Source organism: Dermacentor variabilis, chromosome 9, assembly GCF_050947875.1.
Source record: "Dermacentor variabilis isolate Ectoservices chromosome 9, ASM5094787v1, whole genome shotgun sequence".
Lineage (NCBI taxonomy): Eukaryota > Metazoa > Arthropoda > Arachnida > Ixodida > Ixodidae > Dermacentor > Dermacentor variabilis.
Window position 1 is genome coordinate 59,370,913 of NC_134576.1, and position 18,393 is coordinate 59,389,305.

An 18,393-nucleotide genomic window follows, 5' to 3' on the forward strand; every position below is an offset into this window, starting at 1 on the left:
AGAATGCTCCCGTGAATTGATTCTTGGAATAGACTTTCTTCGAGAGTATGGCGCCATCATTGACCTCCGCCGACGCTGTATGTCGTTCTCCAAAAAGAAAGCGACGACACAAGACTCCTGTCGCCACAGAGTCACTCTTCGAATTTCCGACAATAGCATCACAATACCACCTCGTGCTAGTGTAATGATTCTGGTAACATCCGAGGGCACTTGCGAAGGTGAAGCACTCGCCGGGTCAACGTCTCCCTTCTACTTACCCTCGGAATCAGCGTGGCTCGAGGAATTATGGACTAACAGGATGGCCAAGCTGACGTCTTGATCGCCAACTTCACAAATCGGCACCGACACCTCTTCCTTGGCACTGCCGTCGCTTACGCTGAAGCCTTGGAGGAAGTCATTGAGTCTTTCGCTTGTGAGGAAAGCGCAGCGATGAAGAAAGCGTTACAAGTGTCGACATCAACAATGAGCTGTCGCGGGGCAATAAGGAGGCACTGCGAGCAATTTTGTGTGGATTCTAGGACAGCTTCACTCGATCGTCTAAAGCCGGTCAGGCGCCAATCACGCAGCACAGGACAATTACGACGATGCACTTCCTATTCACCAGCAGCCGCATTGCGTTTAGCAGAAAGAACGCGAAGCAATTCAACAACAAGGAGATGATTGAAGATGGCGTAATTCAACCTTTAAACAGTGCGTTGTCTTCACCGGTTGTCCTAGTAAAGAAGAACGACGGCAATCTCCGCTTATGGTTTGATTACAGAAAAATGAACAAAGTCACAAGGAAAGACGTCTATTCATTGCCGCACATAGATGACTCTCTCGGCCGGCTACAGCGAGCCAAGTATTTTTCCTCCCTTGACTTGAAAGTGGGTACTGGCCGATTTAGATTGATTGAAGAGCCTTTGTCACCCCGGATAGACTTTACGAGTTCCGAGTACTTCCGTTCGGGTTGTACTCTGCTCCGGCAACTTTCCAATAGATGATGGACACTGTGTTAGCCGAACTAAAATGGCCAACCTGTCTCGTCTACATAAATGACGTGATCGTACATTCAGACAGCTTCTCCGGACATCTTAAGCGACTGCGACAAGTGCTCGAGGCAATCGGATCGGCCAACCTCACCTTAAAGCCTCAGAAACTGAACTTTGGTTATGAAGAACTGAAGTTCTTTGGGCATGTTGTGAGCGCGGAATGCGTCCGTCCTCACCCCGCGAAGACTTCCGCTGTAGCTGCTTTCTCGACTTCTATCCACAAGAAAAGCGTTCGGCGTTTCCTGGGACTGTGCGCATACTACCGGCGTTTTATATGCAATTTTTCTGAAATTGCCGAACCACTTACTCGTCTCACTACAGAAGACACGTCGTTCAACTGGAGCTCTGAACAGGAAGCTGCTTTCACTGAGCTTTAGACACCGCCTGGCATCGCCCCCTGTTCTTGGGCATTTCGACGAGGAAGCCGAAACAAATTCATACCGACGCCAGTTGCGTCGGTCTGAGTGCAGTGATCGTCCAGCGGTAGGAGAATGGCGAAAGAGTCATAGCTTACGCCAGTCGCACCCTATCGCTACCTGAGTCCGATTACACTACTACAGAGAAAGACTGTCTTGCCGTCCTATGGGCACTTGCAAAGTGCCGACCTTATCTCTATGGCCGCACGTTCCAAGTGGTGACGGATCATCGCTCCTTATGCTGGCTTGCAAGCCTAAACCCCGTATTCTTAAACACGCCTTCACTTCAAGCATCTCCTCGACTCAGTCAAGTCAAGGCGACGGGGCTTCCATCGTTCAAGGCACCGTTGCGTTTCGTGAACACTCCGCTGAGAAACGCCTTGAAATAGCGCCCTCGACTCGAGTGAAGTGCACCGACCGATAAAAGCTTCTGATATCGAGATTATTCTTAAACGTGATTATTAAAACTACAATTGTTTAAGACAAATATGCGCTTCCGCCAATTCGTCTTCCTATTCAAACGACTACATAACGCAATGCATAACTTTAGCTCGGTAAGGCTGTCATGTGAGTAGTTGATTTATAAATCAAGCGGGAGCTGTGTATGAGGTCTGGAAACAATCGCACCCCAACAGCTGAGGGCATGGCGCATGGCTGAAAACCATGAAGGAAGGAAACTGAGGAGAGGCCCTAACCCCTCCGCGCGCTAGGAGAAAAGTGTGGAGGAAGTGACGTATTACGTTCACCTTTCTTTTGCTGATTTTTTATTTATTTGCCGAAGCGGCCACGCCTTTCGGGCCACAATGGCGGCTTTATTTTGGTTCTGTGCGCTCGCACGTGTTGCTCCGTAGGTTTCGTACCATGTCAAAGGCGCCGTGCGGACAGGTTTGCATTGGTCTCCGTGTTTTGTTGCGCTCCGTTATCTGGACCGTTCTCTCCCGGATGTTGCTGTGGTCAAGTGGGACAGAAGGAACTAAAGTTCGTCAAATGAACGCGCATGCAACGCTGTACGCAATGTACCGCGCCATGGCAATGGCAACGGAGGAAGGAATATCCGCGGGAAATTTTGCCCTCGCTAACGTGCCATCGAAGGCCGAATCCGATGCGTTTCAGAATCTGTACAGTGACGGCCTTGCAGGTCAGTGATTCCTGCTTTTGACAGCGCATATGGTGCATTTGCGGCACGTAGAATGTACGTTTGAATGCATAGTTCGTGTTCAGTAAGAACTTGCTTTTGTGCATATTAAAACACATGTTGCTTAACTGTTGTTTGTTCCTCGCAGTACTCGCGACAGCACAAAGTCTTTTAAGCACAGCGCGTTCGAGGCTCATGCACACCTGCACAGGTGTACCTGAATACACGCGCTGATAGAGCGTTATGCAGAATGTGTGCATTTTGCTGCCCTCGGCACCGTGCGCCTGCCAGCCAACGCTTCATCCTGGAAGATGGGAAAGAAGCGGGTGCTTTGACTTAAGGAACGAATTCTTCCTACCGCAGGCATATCTTATTTGTGCGCGCGAGAAGCGCAGGAAAGTGAAGGTTAGCGGATATGCGCTGCAAGAGTCGGCAAGGCTCCACAGAACGTACGCCTGCGAACACATCAAGCGGCTGTTCCATGGTCGCACGTAGGCCGGATCTACGCGCGTATTGATCTGCACCGTGCACCGGATATCGCAAAACTTTGGTTTCGTGAAGCTTCACGTACTGTGGGAAGAAGGCACCTCACGTCGCAGTTAATGAATCTAAGCGCCAAGTCAGAAATGACATTATGCCTCCTCGCCAGCGCGCTGTCGTAGTGATGCGCGGCCACCCGAATTTTGTTCAATAAAGCACGCCGATTCCTCATGCGAGAATGTGTTTGTGCTCATAAACTCCAAATGGATCGCAAATGGGTCGCTGTTTCGTACGTGTCCCCAGTGCGTTCTTGCTGCAGTGCAGTGAGAATGCGTATATTCTTTTCGTACAGCCAGACGTCTAGCTCGCAAGTCCGTCTGAGTGCCCCAGGATGCCTAAGCAGAGAAAAGCAAGTAGAAGGCAGCGATAGGTGACCTTTTTTTAAAAACACGCAAGAAATGGGCAGCGGCCGGTACCTGCGGCTGATCAGAACAGTTCAGTTCGCTGGCCTTATAAGGCTTGTTTATTTTCATAAAAGCTGGTAAAAGCAGCCGATTCGACCTCACGGCCCAATTTGCGAAGGTCATTATGTACTTATTTTACCATGACTTCGGCAACGGTAATGCAATGAGACATCGCGATTGTTCAGTATTGCTGCGGAGCCCACGCATCCGAGCCGCCCGGTTGCGCGCGGCGTGGTTCCGCGAGAAAAATAAACAAGAGAGGAGACCAGGCCAGGCCCCGCACACTCTCAAGTTCAACAAATGGCCACAGAGGGCGAAAAATCAATCGAGGCGTGTTTTAGCGTAAGCGCGCAAGTGGAGCTACTGTAATTTGGTCGAATACTTTAATTTGTGCTTTTTCTGCTAGGGGCGCTCAACATGCTGAATTTTTTACTTCACAAAAACCATTGACATAAACAATCGAGGTGTCTAAGGATGTTTTGTTACCTCAGGCAAATGGGCAGTTGTTGTTTTTTTTTAATTTGATTGTTGAAGCTGCTTTTTAGTCATAGCGTCAAGGTTCTTGTACTTGATTAACAGCCGACAGCCTACTGGTATCGATGTGTTTCCTGGCCGTTGGCGTTCGAATACTACGGCGGTAAAACATTTTCGAAAGCATGCTGGTTTCGTCTGCGAGTCATTACATAGACTTGCCGTAAAGAGGTCTACTCTTGGCAAAATATAGTGCCTCATTTTGTTTAGGCGTTCATTATCATAATGAATGCGGCGGAGGTTGAGGGAGTACACTTGAAGGTACGTTTTTATTCCGTTGATCTCCATAACACCGTAAGTACGCAAACCGATGTCACAGAACACCCGATGCATCATTGTGTGTTCTCCGTCATCGCTTGTTTGCTGTACGTCTAACAATTCTTCATTTCTTCAAGTGTTGTATCCTTCTTTTGTCCTTGTTCTCTTGTGCTTCACTTACAGTATGTCGTTCCGTCAGCTGTAATGCGCATTTGCAAAACCAAAACGTTTGATAAGACGCAGTGGTTATCCTAACTTCACTACACATGTATTAAGCTGGCACATATGGTTCGGATACAGATGCCTGTATGCGGACTTGCACGACGTTGATGCGGAGATTAGGATAAATATGACACCCGTAAGGAAGAGGCAGCTGACGGCCGTAACCTGTTGCGTTTTTTCCGCCAAACTACCCGGCCTGGTAGTGCTGTAAAGATGCTGTATAAAAGTGACACGCGGTGACAGGGAAATTATTATACTTAGCAGCCGACCGTACGTTTTGTAGCTTACGTCTTCTTGTGCGCTTGTGCAACCCTTATTAATTAGCCATTTCTTGACTATGTTCTTGACTATGTAACCGCGTTTGTGTGGATGCGTAGACGTGTGCTCTTTGTTGTACTTGTAAAATGCAAATAAAATATTTTCAGGCTTACTCAATCATTCGTGTCGTGTGCGTTTCTTCCAGTCGAGGCCATCGTGCCACCTGGAAACCGCACTCTTTCAGTAGCCCTACACGAAATGCAACAGCTGGAGCGCGGCGGCACAACTCGGGGTAACGGCGGCGTAACGAACGAAAAACCGCTCGGGATGCCCTTAAAAGTCAGTTCACAGTGTGCCTTAACTCGATATGACTCAGCGCTACATGTATTCTGCTGCGCCTCGATCGTGCTCCCGCCAGTTTGGTTGCTGTGTGGCAAACGTACTGGAGGGAGCACGATCGTGGCGCAGCAGCCAGAAACCCAGTAAAGCCACAGAACACCTGGTAAAGCGTGTGCAAAACCCCATTTCCGTTTACTGTTGTACAGCGCCACCTGTGGTCGCATACTTTAGTTCACGACGCCACCACTACGATTATTTCCGTAGCACTGTGGAAGGTGCAGTTTCCCTTCTCTAAGTTTGTATAGGTGTTCTGTGAGCTGGCCCGATAGGCGGAGCAACGCCATGAGCAACGCCAACTTCCGGCTTCACTTTAGCTTCACAAAGAGTGACGTCAGGGCCTCTCCTTAGTTTCCTTCCTCCGTGCTGAAAACCAAGAAAATTTGCGCCAGCGTTTGTCCACTGCTCTTTGTTTCCTTGTGCTTCATTGGTGGTCCACGTTGGGATTGTTAATCGCGGTTATTACGGGTGATTTTGTCCGTGTGGGTATGGTGACCGAACCGGATTGACTTCAAAGGAGGCCACAGATGGAACGGCCGATGGGCAGCTTTGTTTATCTTCAAGATTCAAGACCGATTGGTGCTCAATGTTTGCTAAAAGAATCAAGAGGACAGAAATACGGGTTAGTAAACAGTCGTCACGCAGTTCATGTCCCGCTCTCCATCGTAGCCATCGTCGCCGCACTTGCGCACCATTACGTCGTCTTGCGCGCCATCGCGAATTTATTCGCCCCCCTTTGGTTCCACCGACGACCAGAGCAGTACTTTGTCGCAGTAAAATATTGCTACCAGTGTCAGCGGCGACAACACCCAATGGAGCGTCACACCCCGCTCACCATCGCCTCTTGCAGGAGCAGTGATTCCCCCTGACACACGCTGCAACACTGGACTGACCTCAGCAGCTGACGCCGCCGACGAGCGTAGCCCTCCCCACCACACGCGAACCTGCCGCGCCCCCCCCCTCCGAAGCGAAAATGAGATGGCCCACGCGGCTCCACATGCCGTGGCCTGCGGCAACTCGGCGCAGGCCGTCTTCCCGGCGCTCGTCCTCCACTTTCCGAGTCATGCTTTCACTGTAGCGGCCTCCTTACTTTCCCCTCCCACGCTCATACATCGCGCTGCGCTCCGCGTTCCACTGTGTGGCCAAGCCCCGCACACTCTCAAGTTCAACACATGGCCACAGAGGGCGAAAAAATCATCCGCGCGCCGCTGCTAACAAAACCAGCATAGCAGGATCACTTCGGCATGCTTACCTTAGTTCCAACATTTCCGGCTAGAGGCGCCGTAATAAGCGCAATATTATAAATAGTGGTGCAAGAAAAAATTAAAAGGTGAAAATGAGCGTTGGTTGTCAGAAATACGTGACAAAAAAGAAGGCCGCAACTAGAATATTTTGGAACCACATAAAATTATTAGGCAGGAAGTCAACAACAAAACAACAACATATCCTAGACGAAGATGAAAACAGACTGGAAGGAGAAACGGCAATAAATTACATCCAAAAATAACAGCCGAATCTTTCCAAGGCAATGACGAGGTTGTATTTTAAGAACAAATGAGCTTGAGAGAGACCCAAGTGGAAGAGGAGCTTGTGCTGACATATTTAAACTGGAAGAAAGCGGAAGGGAAAATTCCTAAGCGCACATCCACAGGGCTAGACGAGGTTCCCGTTAGGCTGATAAATGGACTAGGACCAAAAAGTAAGGAAGCTGTGGTGAAAGAGAGTGGAAAGAACTTTAGAAGATAGACGAATACCAGACAGTTGGCGACAAAGTAGAATGAATTTAATTTATGAAGGTAAGAGGGAGAAAGAAAGAATTCACTAGTATAGACCGTTGACCATTACATCGGTAATTACAGGCAAGCAATGCAGGAAATCAAATTAATGCTTCCAACATGGGCAGAGAATAATGGCATTTTGAGAGAGCTTCAGAATGGCTTCAGGATAGGTAGGCGTTTGGATGATAACTTTTTGTTATTACTCAATGTATTGAAATACCAAAAGCAGAAATCAAACCGTTGTATGTGGCCTTTTTTAGACATTACAGGAGCCTACGAGAACGTAGACCGCAACATTTTGTGGGAAATTCTGGAAGCCGAAGGCTTAGGTAACGATTGTGTACAGATTTTGAGAGAGATTTACCTAGAAAAATACCGTTTGCGTTGAATGGGAAGGGATGAGGAGCGAGGAGAAAGTTCATATCAACAAGGGACTGAGGCAGGGGTGCGCTTTATCCCCGCTGCTGTTTATGATGTACATGGTAAGGATGGAGAGGGCGCCAGGAGGAAGTAATATCGGGATTAATCTCTCATACAAACAGGCGGCTACAGTAGTGGAGCAGCAACTCCCAGGTTAATTTTATGCGGACGACATTGTGTTGCTAGCTAATAAGCAAAGTGATTTGCAACGTCTGGCTAATATTTCTGGACAGGAAGGCAACGATTTGGGGTTTGAAATTTAGTGTTAGAAAATCAAGTGTTATGGTATTCAATGAAAACAGTGAACAGACAGTGGAGATGCAGGGCCAAGAAATACTTCGGGTAACAGAATATAAATACCTTGGTATATGGATAAACGAAGGCAATAGATATATGGAAACACAGGAAAAAACCATAACAGTAAAGGGGAAGAGAAATGCAGCCATAATGACGGACAGAGCGCTATGGGGATACAATAGGTACGAGGTCCTCCGAGGTGTGTGGAAAGGTGTAATGGTTGCAGGGCTTACTTTTTGGAAATGCGGTTGTTTGCTTTAAATCAGGAGTAAAATCAGGACTCGACGGGAAGCAAAGGTGAGTGGGTCGCCTCGCATTGGGCGCTCATGGGAAGGCTACAAATGAAGCTGTGCAGGGTTACATGGGCTGGACTAGTTTTGAAGTGAGGGAAGCTTGCAGTAAAATTCAGTATGAAGAACGGCTGAGGAATATGGAAGAAAATAAATGGGCTGGGAGGGTGTTCAGCTATCTGTGCAGGAAAAACATTGATTCACAGTGGAGGAAAAAAACTAGGAAGCTTACCAGCAAGTATGGGGCCTGTATGGCGGGCAACACAGCAACAAAGAAGGTCAAGCGGAAAGTCAGAGAAGCTGAAATAATCTCATGGTTGGCGGCAAATGAAAAGAAACCTGCCATGAGTAACTACTTAAGAGGAAAAAACAAAATCAGGAAAAAAACCATTTAGGATAACTCAAAGGGAAGCTCATTACTTTTTCGAAGCGAGATCGGGATGCCTTAGAACACGCACCTATAAAGCGAAATATAAGCAGGAAGAATCCTGTGCTTGCTGCGGTAAAGCTAGGGAAACGACGGAGCATGCTTTTATTAGAATGTGAAGACGTCTATCCAGCGGTCGATTTAGGCACCACTGGCCTCCTTAAAGCCCTTGGGTCCAGTGGGAGCAGTGGTAAAGCCAACGTGTCCGTAATAGGCATTACTGAGAGGCGATTGGACGATTGGCGGAATAAATGTAGGGAAACGACAAAAGAAGGAGACGTGCAAAAAGCACAGTTCGCAATAGGGGATCAGAAAAATTTGGGCGTGGTAGTTCATATTATTTTTTTTCTTTTTTCATTGTTTAACCTAATTAGGACATGAGGCAGTATATTAGCAAGAGCTTGGTGGCGCAATCCACCGCCCCGTTCCAAAGGGGACGCTCATAACATCCTTCCATCCATCCATTTTATTTTACAAACTTTCTCTTACAATTACCGAAGCATTCTTATTGCATAAGAAAGAGGGCAAAATTATCATTGCTAATTAGATATTGTACTCTTTGCTACTAAGTTTACTCTTTCTTTGTCATTATAAACGCAAATAGCGTTCAGCATCATCGATCTCTGACGTGATCTCTTTTTTTAAATATTGTTACCGGTATTTTCGAGTGCACGGCGGCACGGATTCATTCGTTCGTACACTCAGACTGGTTGCTTCTTTGTCGCTAAAACTAGTTTATTGCGCTTCGATGTCACGCGTTATTTAACTTGGGGTGAAGTGACGTGCTTGCAAGCGGACATGTAAGCTCGAAAGTTGGGTTTCGGTCGTTAGCCATTCGGGATACGTCTGCATCGAAACGGGAGCTGGATTGTGCTGCGGCTGTCAACGGCAATTACGGTGAGTCGTTTAACACCGGTGCTTGAATCGTAATATATAATATCCGTCTCATTAACTTTCAGGCGGGGACAAGTTAACGAACTAGATCCTGCATTACTTATTTGCAGTCGGAATCCTCAGTTGCTGTTTCCTAAATAAACCTTTACTTGCGAGGCTGTGGTTATACATACACAATCAGGACAAAATGAGCGATATCGGAACGCGCGTCTCATTTTTCATCTTATTGTAGCCGTGGCCATAGGGGGACTGAGTAGCCTTACCAATATACATATAAAACCTTTTTTTGCGAGTCCGCCGGCAACTTCTTTCGTCCACAAAACCGAATAATTATTTTGTAAAATGAAGCGAAAGTACAGAATTTAATGTAATAAACAGTTGCAAGCATGATAATTCACCCATAGTTCGTACTTGTTGGTTCCAAATGTTCTTGCTGTTCAGTTTGGTTTACCGTAGGGCATTTATTTTTGCAGTAGTGAAGCGGTGCATCACGTTCCTGCAGAATAATAATGCATCAATTCTAATAGCTTCATGACTTCCATGCATTTGCTTGTGGAACCAGCAGTGTGATCTCTTCTAGAGTATAAATTAATGCACAAATGTTCTCATTTGGGATTTTAATAATACTTAAGCTGTTGATATGCATTGCGGTTAGACGGAAATCAATATTATGGACAACAGCAATATTTATTTAACACGCTGCTTAAGCACCCTAGAACAGACAGTGTACATTTGCTTGTGTTCTTGAGTCACAAACCATTACAATATTTATATGTCACACCTTTTTGCATTACATATTGCAAAGTTGTGTTTTTCAATTTCTACTTCAGTCAAAATTTCTGTTCCAGACGAGCAGTAGTCAGGACGGCACCAGTATAGAGCAACACACTCCACGCACTAAAAAGAAGCCGCTGCCTGCTTCAAGAAGGCCGTTGTGTGGACGTTGGCTGCTACTACAAGGTAAACACGTGGTTGACAAATAAATATGCTTCATATATGCTGTATTGGCTTACTAGCCTTGAGATACATGTCATTTGTTTGCAGCCGATCGGAATGTTTGTTCATATTTATGCTTCAGTATAATTGGCTCGAACATAAAATAAAACACACATGAGTTTGGCTAATCTGTGCTGTATCTAATGTGTCACCGTTATACCCTACCAGGGTCTATGCCATGCACATCTTGGTCATCGCAGGAGCTCCTATCTGCACCAACAGGAAGGGTCTGGAGCCAAATTTGCAAGGCTTTTACGCCACAAAGAAGCGCATGCAGAAGAATTTGGATGATATCAAGTCTGCAGAGGAGAGTTTCAAGACTGAAAAGAGCTTCAGTCACCATTCCATCAGCACGGAGTCATCTTGGTAACTCAAAAAGGGCTTTCTAGGAATTCTTCGCCTTCAACTGCACCTGCGACTTCTGACCAAGCTCGGACGACGCTGGTCAAAAGAGTTCCGTCAGTTTCCCCTAATGAGCTTCCGGGGCATGTCACTTCCATTTCTGTCCAGTTAAATGTTTCTTCTATAAATACGAGCGTTTTCACTGCCCATTCTCGTTAGAGATGATTCATCCTCATCCAAACATAAAGGTCAACCGATTCTTCGCTGATACTTAATACCAATCACTGCCTAGTAGCCTAACATATCTGTAGCAGTATCTTGTAGTGTATGTTATCATGTACAATTTCTCTCCTGAAATAGCTAATGCAGCGTTGGCATGTGGCTTGCATTAACGTACGCACCATGTGCTATGCACAATTTTACTTTTCCTCATGTTTTTAGCCTTCAGTGCTTGCAGAGCAGAGTCGCTTCTCTCTTGAATGCAAGCATTCTCATTTTCCATATTCCTAGTCTCGTTGATGATTGCTCTTCTTCCTCGATAGTCTGGGTCTTTGCGCAAGCTAAACTGAAGTTAGTGATTGCAGAATCTGGTTTTGCTGCCCCACTTGGTTGTGGTAGCCGTGTCATGTTTCTCAGATGTGGGGGCCGGGTCAGTTGCATTGGTGAGTAGACTCTGGAGGTAAGCATTTCCTCCTGCAGTCCGCACAGCGACACAGATTCCCAGTATACACCTACACTAACTGGTGCTCCCCGTTCGTTCTTTCCTGCTGCAGCCATGGTCAAATTGTGCTTGTGGCCTACCCCGGCCACGATTTGCTCAAAAGGGAGACGAGCATATGTGCGTACTTGATTCGAAGTGCATGAAGTTTATAGCCATATGGGTGTAAAGGCCTGCAAAAATGGCTGCCGAAGACGATGTCCACGAAAGCGACTTGTCCATATTGAGACAAAGTGGGACACCTAGTGTGTGCCACACATTAGCAGCCCTCGATAGAAAAGAGACGTGCAGGTCCGGAAGGAGTTAATGCTAAAATGCCGGGTAGTCCATGTCGCTGTGTTGGTTGCGGCAGCTGATGCCTGTTTCACCTGATTGCTTCGCAATGGAAGTTGCTCATCTTCAACAGCAACTGTCTGTTCAAACAGCTGCGACGCCCTCTCCAATCTCTTTGTACTGCTGGTTGACGTTCGTTACCAGGCCACCACATGCGACGAAGGCAAGCAATGTACCAGAAAGTAGGCGGCTGAATGTATCCTAAGAGACCCGTGTATGCGAACGCTCATTGTTGTCATACAGTTCGTAGCCAATGTATAATATATTGTGTGAACCTCACGCGGTGAGTGATTGCTGTTTCATTTTGCGGTTATCTTGCTTGGTTACAGTAGCCGGGTTATGTTTTTCTAATATGGCGGCCTGGTCAGTTGCAATGGGAAGCAGTCTCTTAAAGTAAGCATTTGCCCCTGCAGTCTGCATAGCGGCATAGACTGTCAATTTACACACACCATGATTTGTGCTCCCCGTTCACCCTTTCCTGCTGCAGCCATGGGAAAATTGTGCCTGCGGCCTTTCTCGGGTGCGATTAAGCACGAAAGGAGACCAGCATACGTGCTTACATGGTCCGACGTGTATGAAGTTAATAGCCGCATGGATGGAAAGGCCCGCGAGAGTGGCTGATGAAAGTGATGCCCTCGAAAGCGACTTGTCCTTATTGAGACAGTGTGGGACACCAAGTGTGAGCCACACATTAGTGACCCCCGACAGAAAAGAAACGTGCAGGTTGTAAAGCGGTCAACGCGAAAATGCCGGGTAGTCCCTGTCGCTATAAATATATGCAATAGATATATACAATACTTAAGGCAATACAAACACCATAAATATGCACTAGAATACATATGAAAATTACCAACTGCAATTACAAACATTATTTGAAAATATCTTTTTATAGGTAAGACAAACAAGGACGAAACCAAATAAACGTAGCACTATCAAAAACAACAATAATACAATTCTTTATAAGCACGCTAAATATCATAAGAGACGAACGATGAAGACTTGCATATCTTGAATTACACTGCTCAGCGTTTCATTGCAACGTGGAGGCTGGGAGGCCACACAACGAACTGATTGGAACTATTCATCTATAGCGCAAACAGTCCTCTTTCAAAATGGCATCTTTCGCGCCTTCACTTTGGTGACATCAGATATAGTGTGTTCGAAGGACAGATCACGGAGGAGGTCATTTTCAATGGCCATGATATCAAGCTAGCTCACCTTGTCGTCAAGAAAGCTCGAACGAAGGCGATTTTTATCAACGACAACTTGGTAAACGATCATTCGGTCTCAGAGTTTGCCACGGGTATGCTTAAGCACATTCGCAACGCAATAGAAATGTTCGGAAACACATCAATGAGGTTTCTTTAGTGCAGCAACTTCATTATTCCCAGGGGACTCGTGTCCTGGCACAGAGAGTTGTGCAGAAAGTTGGCAAACTGAACGATTTCTGCGGAAAATGCTGGCTCCAAATGATTTTTGTAGGTTTTCACCAACTTCTCAGCCTACGGTGCCAGAGAGACCTCAATCCCAACTTCTGTCAGCAATGTTAAGAATCCGAACCTTTCGCAGAATTCAGTGTAGGCAGCCTTTCGCACACGCAAGGCAGAGCCTAGACTGTCAAGAAAAACATTGTAGGTCTCTACGATAAACTTTTTTCTACCTTGTAGCGCACTATCGCTTTTTCCGTCCGGGTGCTTACTGAAAACGACGCGTTTGCCCTCATCCTGATAACATTTATTGGTACTTAGCGTGCGTGCTCTCTCTTCGAAGGTATCAAAGCGAGGTCCCAAAGAATTAACAAAGCCTTCAAGAGAGCTCAGCAGCTCTACAGCAGCTGAAATATCTAGGCCTGGTTTCTGATGTGCTAAGCCAATTTTGTAAAAGCGCTCCAATACTTCGCTACAGAAAATCGCCATGAATGCTGTCTCTATTTTTGTAATTTTCTTGAAGAGAGAGTGCGCTTCGTTCCTAGTGTCACCATTTTCTTTCTCGTTCTTTGATATAGCTTCAAGGCAACACAAGACTGCATTGAAATTTTTCAGAATCATCATCATCAGCCTGGTTACGCCCACTGCAGGGCAAAGGCCTCTCCCATACTTCTCCAACAACCCCGGTCATGTACTAATTATGGCCATGCCGTTCCTGCAAACTTCTTAATCTCATCCGCCCACCTAACTTTCTGCCGCCCCCTGCTACGCTTCCCTTCCCTTGGGATCCAGTCCGTAACCCTTAATGACCATCGGTTATCTTCCCTCTTTATTACATGTCCTGTCCATGCCCATTTCTTTTTTGATTTCAACTAGGATGTCATTAACTCGCGTTTGTTCCCTCACCCAATCTGCTCTTTTCTTATTCCTTAACGTTACACCTATCATTCTTCTTTCCATAGCTCGTTGTGTCGTCCTCAATTTGAGTAGAACCCTTTTAGTAAGCCTCCAGGTTTCTGCCCCATAGGTGAGTATTGGTAAGACACAGCTATTATATACTTTTCTCTTGAGGGATAATGGCAACCTGCTGTTCATGATTTGGGAATGCCTGCCAAACGCACCCCAGCCCATTCTTATTCTGATTATTTCCGTCTCATGATCCGGATCCGCCGTCACTACCTGCCCTAAGTAGATGTATTCCCTTACGACTTCCAGTGCCTCGCTGCCTATTGTAAATTGCTGTTCTCTCCCGAGACTGTTAAGCATTACTTTAGAATGGCCTTACATTATTCAGCGTGTCTTGGCCACCGGGACTCAGAGAGGCTTTTCAAAACAAGCTGCTGGCCAGTTCCGCCCATACTGTCCAAAGGATACCTTCTTCGCTTAGGTGAGGCAGCAAATAACACATACAGTCTCTGAATTACAGTGAAAATTTTCACTGCCTCAAGGCAACTGCCAACGCTACACGCACCAACTAAGTTCAGTGAATGACAAGTAAATAGGACATACACTGCCAATTCGTTCAGGTGTTTGATTAGGGCTTCCTGTCCTTTGTTTTTTCCTGACATATTACCCGCATCATCATAAGCTTGGCCCCTACAATCATCAGTTGATATGCCGTTGATTGTCAAGAGGGACACCCCGGTATCGACAAGATACAAGCCGATATTCGATTCAATTGGAACAAATCCAAGAAAATGTTCGTACACTTTCCCATTTAAGTACTATCATAAAACAACGGACAGCTGATCAACGTGAGTAAGGTCTGGAGTCGAATAAACAATTAAAGAGAAGTATTTTGTGCGTGTTACTTCGTCAAGTGGCTGATTATTTCTCAAGTGGCTGAGGAGTTCTATAGAGATTTATACAGTACCAGTGGCACCCACGACGATGATGGAAGAGAAAATAGTCTGGAGGAATTCGAAATTGCACAGGTAACGCCGGAAGATGTAAAGAAAGCCTTGGGAGATATGCAAAAGGGGAAGGCGGCTGGGAAGGATCAGGTAACAGCAGATTTGTTGAAGGATGGTGGACAGATTGTTCTAGAGAAAGTGGCCACCCTGTATACGCAATGCCTCATGACATCGAGCGTACCGGAATCTTGGAAGAACGCTAACATAATCCTAATCCATACGAAAGGGGACGCCAAAGACTTGAAAAATTTTAGGCCGATCAGCTTACTGTCCGTTGCCTACAAACTATTTACTAAGGTAATCGCAAATAGAATCAGGAACACCTTAGACTTCTGTCAAGCAAAGGACCAGGCAGGATTCCGTAAAGGCTACTCAACAATAGATCATATTCACACTATCAATCAGGTAATAGAGAAATGTGCTGAATATAACCAACCCTTATATATAGCTTTCATTGATTACTAGGAAGCGTTTGATTCTGTCGAAACCTCAGCAGTCATGGAGGCATTACGGAATCAGGGTGTAGACGAGCCGTATGTAAAAATAATGAAAGATATCTATAGCAGCTCCACAGCCACTGTAGGCCTCCATAAAGCAAGCAACAAAATCCCAATAAAGAAAGGCGTCAGGCAGGGAGATACGATTTCTCCAATGCTATTCACAGCGTGTTTTCAAGAGGTATTCAGAGACCTGGATTGGGAAGAATTGGGGATAAAATTTAATGGAGAATACCTTAGTGACTTGGGATTCGCTGATGATATTGCCTTGCTTAGTAACTCAGGCAAAGCAGAAGAGTTGGTCTAAAAATTAACCTGCAGAAAACTAAAGTAATGTTTAACAGCCTCGGATGAGAACAACAATTTACAATAGGCAGCCGGGCACTGGAACTCGTAAGGGAATACATCTACTTAGGGCAAGTAGTGACGGCGGATCCGGATCACGAGACGGAAATAATTAGAAGAATAAGAATGGGCTGGGGTGCGTTTGGCAGGCATTCTCAGATCATGAACAGCAGGTTGCCATTATCCCTCAAGAGAAAAGTATATAATAGCTGTGGCTTACCAGTACTCACCTACGGGGCAGAAACCTGGAGGCTTACGAAAAGGGTTCTACTCAAATTGAGGACGACGCAACGAGCTATGGAAAGAAGAATGATAGGTGTAACGTTAAGGGATAAGAAAAGAGCAGATTGGGTGAGGGAACAAACGTGAGTTAATGACATCTTAGTTGAAATCAAGAAAAAGAAATGGGCATGGGCAGGACATGTAATGAGGAGGGAAGATAACCGATGATCATTAAGGGTTACGGACTGGATCCCAAGGGGGGGAAGCGTAGCAGGGGGCGGCAGAGAGTTAGGTGGGCGGATGAGATTAAGAAGTTTGCAGGGATGGCAGGGCCACAATTAGTACATGACCGGGGTTGTTGGAGAAGTATGGGAGAGGCCTTTGCCCTGCAGTGGGCGTAACAATCTGATGATGATGATGATGACTTCGTCAACGAAAATTTCCTTGACAGCTTTTGCCATATGCTCCATAAGGTCATGACAAATGGTTTTTGACAGATATGATGGGTGACCTTTTCCTTTGTTCCCGTACCGTTTGATGGGCTCCTCTATAAAGGGATCAAACTTGGCAATGGCCTCAAGCACTCCCATACAATTGCCATTTCTTGGTGAACCACAAATCTTCTCACTGCCCGTAAATGCTAGGTTGCGCTCAGCTAGAAGCTTAGCTACAGCGACTACGCGCTTCAACACCTCTGTCCACTAAGCGGTCTCAGTGAGAAGATGCTTAACCAGCTCCTTTTCAATTGTGCTGCTCGAGTTAGAGCCGGCGAGCCATGCTGCCTCGTAGTTCCGGTGCTCGACGCTATTTTTATGTGCGCAAATACTTTCTTCTACTCTTTTCCAATCAGAAAAAAACGTGCGTGGTGAAATTAATGCGGCTGCTTGAAATCGAAAATAATTTGCACATGAAACAGTAAACGGAACCTTTTCACTTCAAGTACATTAACCAGTGTCGCTCGTACGCCTCCCCTTTTACAGCCTTTGGCACGAAGAGATGAGGTGACATATAGAGTTTCTGAGTTTTCTATTGCCTTTCGGAAGACGGAAAATTTTCTGCCCACTTTTGAAAATACAATGGCCCTTTCTCAAGGCATACAATCCGAAAGCTGTCAGTAATAACGTCCGGCCTCTTAGCAGGGTCACTTCGGAGAATATCGCAATGTACCTCTTGCTGTGGGGTTGTCTGTACGTCTCTGTTGCCGCAACGAGAAGCCGTCTCACACATCCTCTCGAGGCACACTTTGTGGGTGGGAACATGATTATTGCAGGGACGGCATGGCCACAATTAGTACATGACCGGGGTTGTTGGAGAAGTATGGGAGAGGCCTTTGCCCTGCAGTGGGCGTAACCAGGCTGATGATGATGATGATGATGACATGATTATTTGAAACCAAACTAACAAGAAACAAGTGAATCGGTTTTTGGAGTGTTGTTTCCTGGCGCTCCTCAGTAGAAGGAGGCTGATCGGGGAGGTTTGGCACCTGTTCATCAGCAGTAGGACACCTAGAGCTCCGTGGCAGGGGCGCGGCTGAGCAGCGTAGACGTTGCTGCCTCAGGAACAGGACAGGGCTCGGTTAGCGTCGGTTGCTCAAAAATATGGACGACCGAGGTTGGCACCATTTTCACAGGATCCTGACAACCAAGATGAGTCAACCCTTGCTTCTTGCCAGGATATCATGGTGATGGAGTTGGAAAGTCCTCCACAGAGGCACAGTGAGTACTATTGGGAGTTAGACTCTGGGTAGTGCTATCATAGTTCTCCACGCCAGCTGCATTCAGTAGGTTCTTTCTCATCTTTGGTAGCTTCTTTTCACGCTATTTGTAACTTCGCCTTTCGTTTTCACGCACCACTTCGATGCTTCCGACCGAGCATTTTCACATGAATAGATGCTGATTGTTCACAGGACACTTCGTCAGTCCGACGCGACCGCAGGTGTCCAACGGTGGCCGTCCTGGTGGCCTGGATGGTCCGTGGCTGGCCGAGAGTGGTGCGTCCCCCGGGAGCTCCTCAGCTGGTGGCAAGCTTAACTGGCCGCTCGGGGCAGAATAACATCCGGCGATCAACTTCCTTTCATAGACGCGTGGCGCGTCTGTCAGTTACCAGCACCGAAGCAGGCGTAACTGCGTAGCTGCAGCAAAAAGCATGAAGCTGGTCATGCAGCATTTATGATACCGCAAGAAAACCGTGTCGGCTTGCACAGAAAGCAGTGTCTGCATAAAATTGGCCGAAAGCACTTTCTTCCGAAACAAAACAGGTGAGGCGTCTTTCTTATCGCTCGTAGCAAAGTACACCGTAATGCT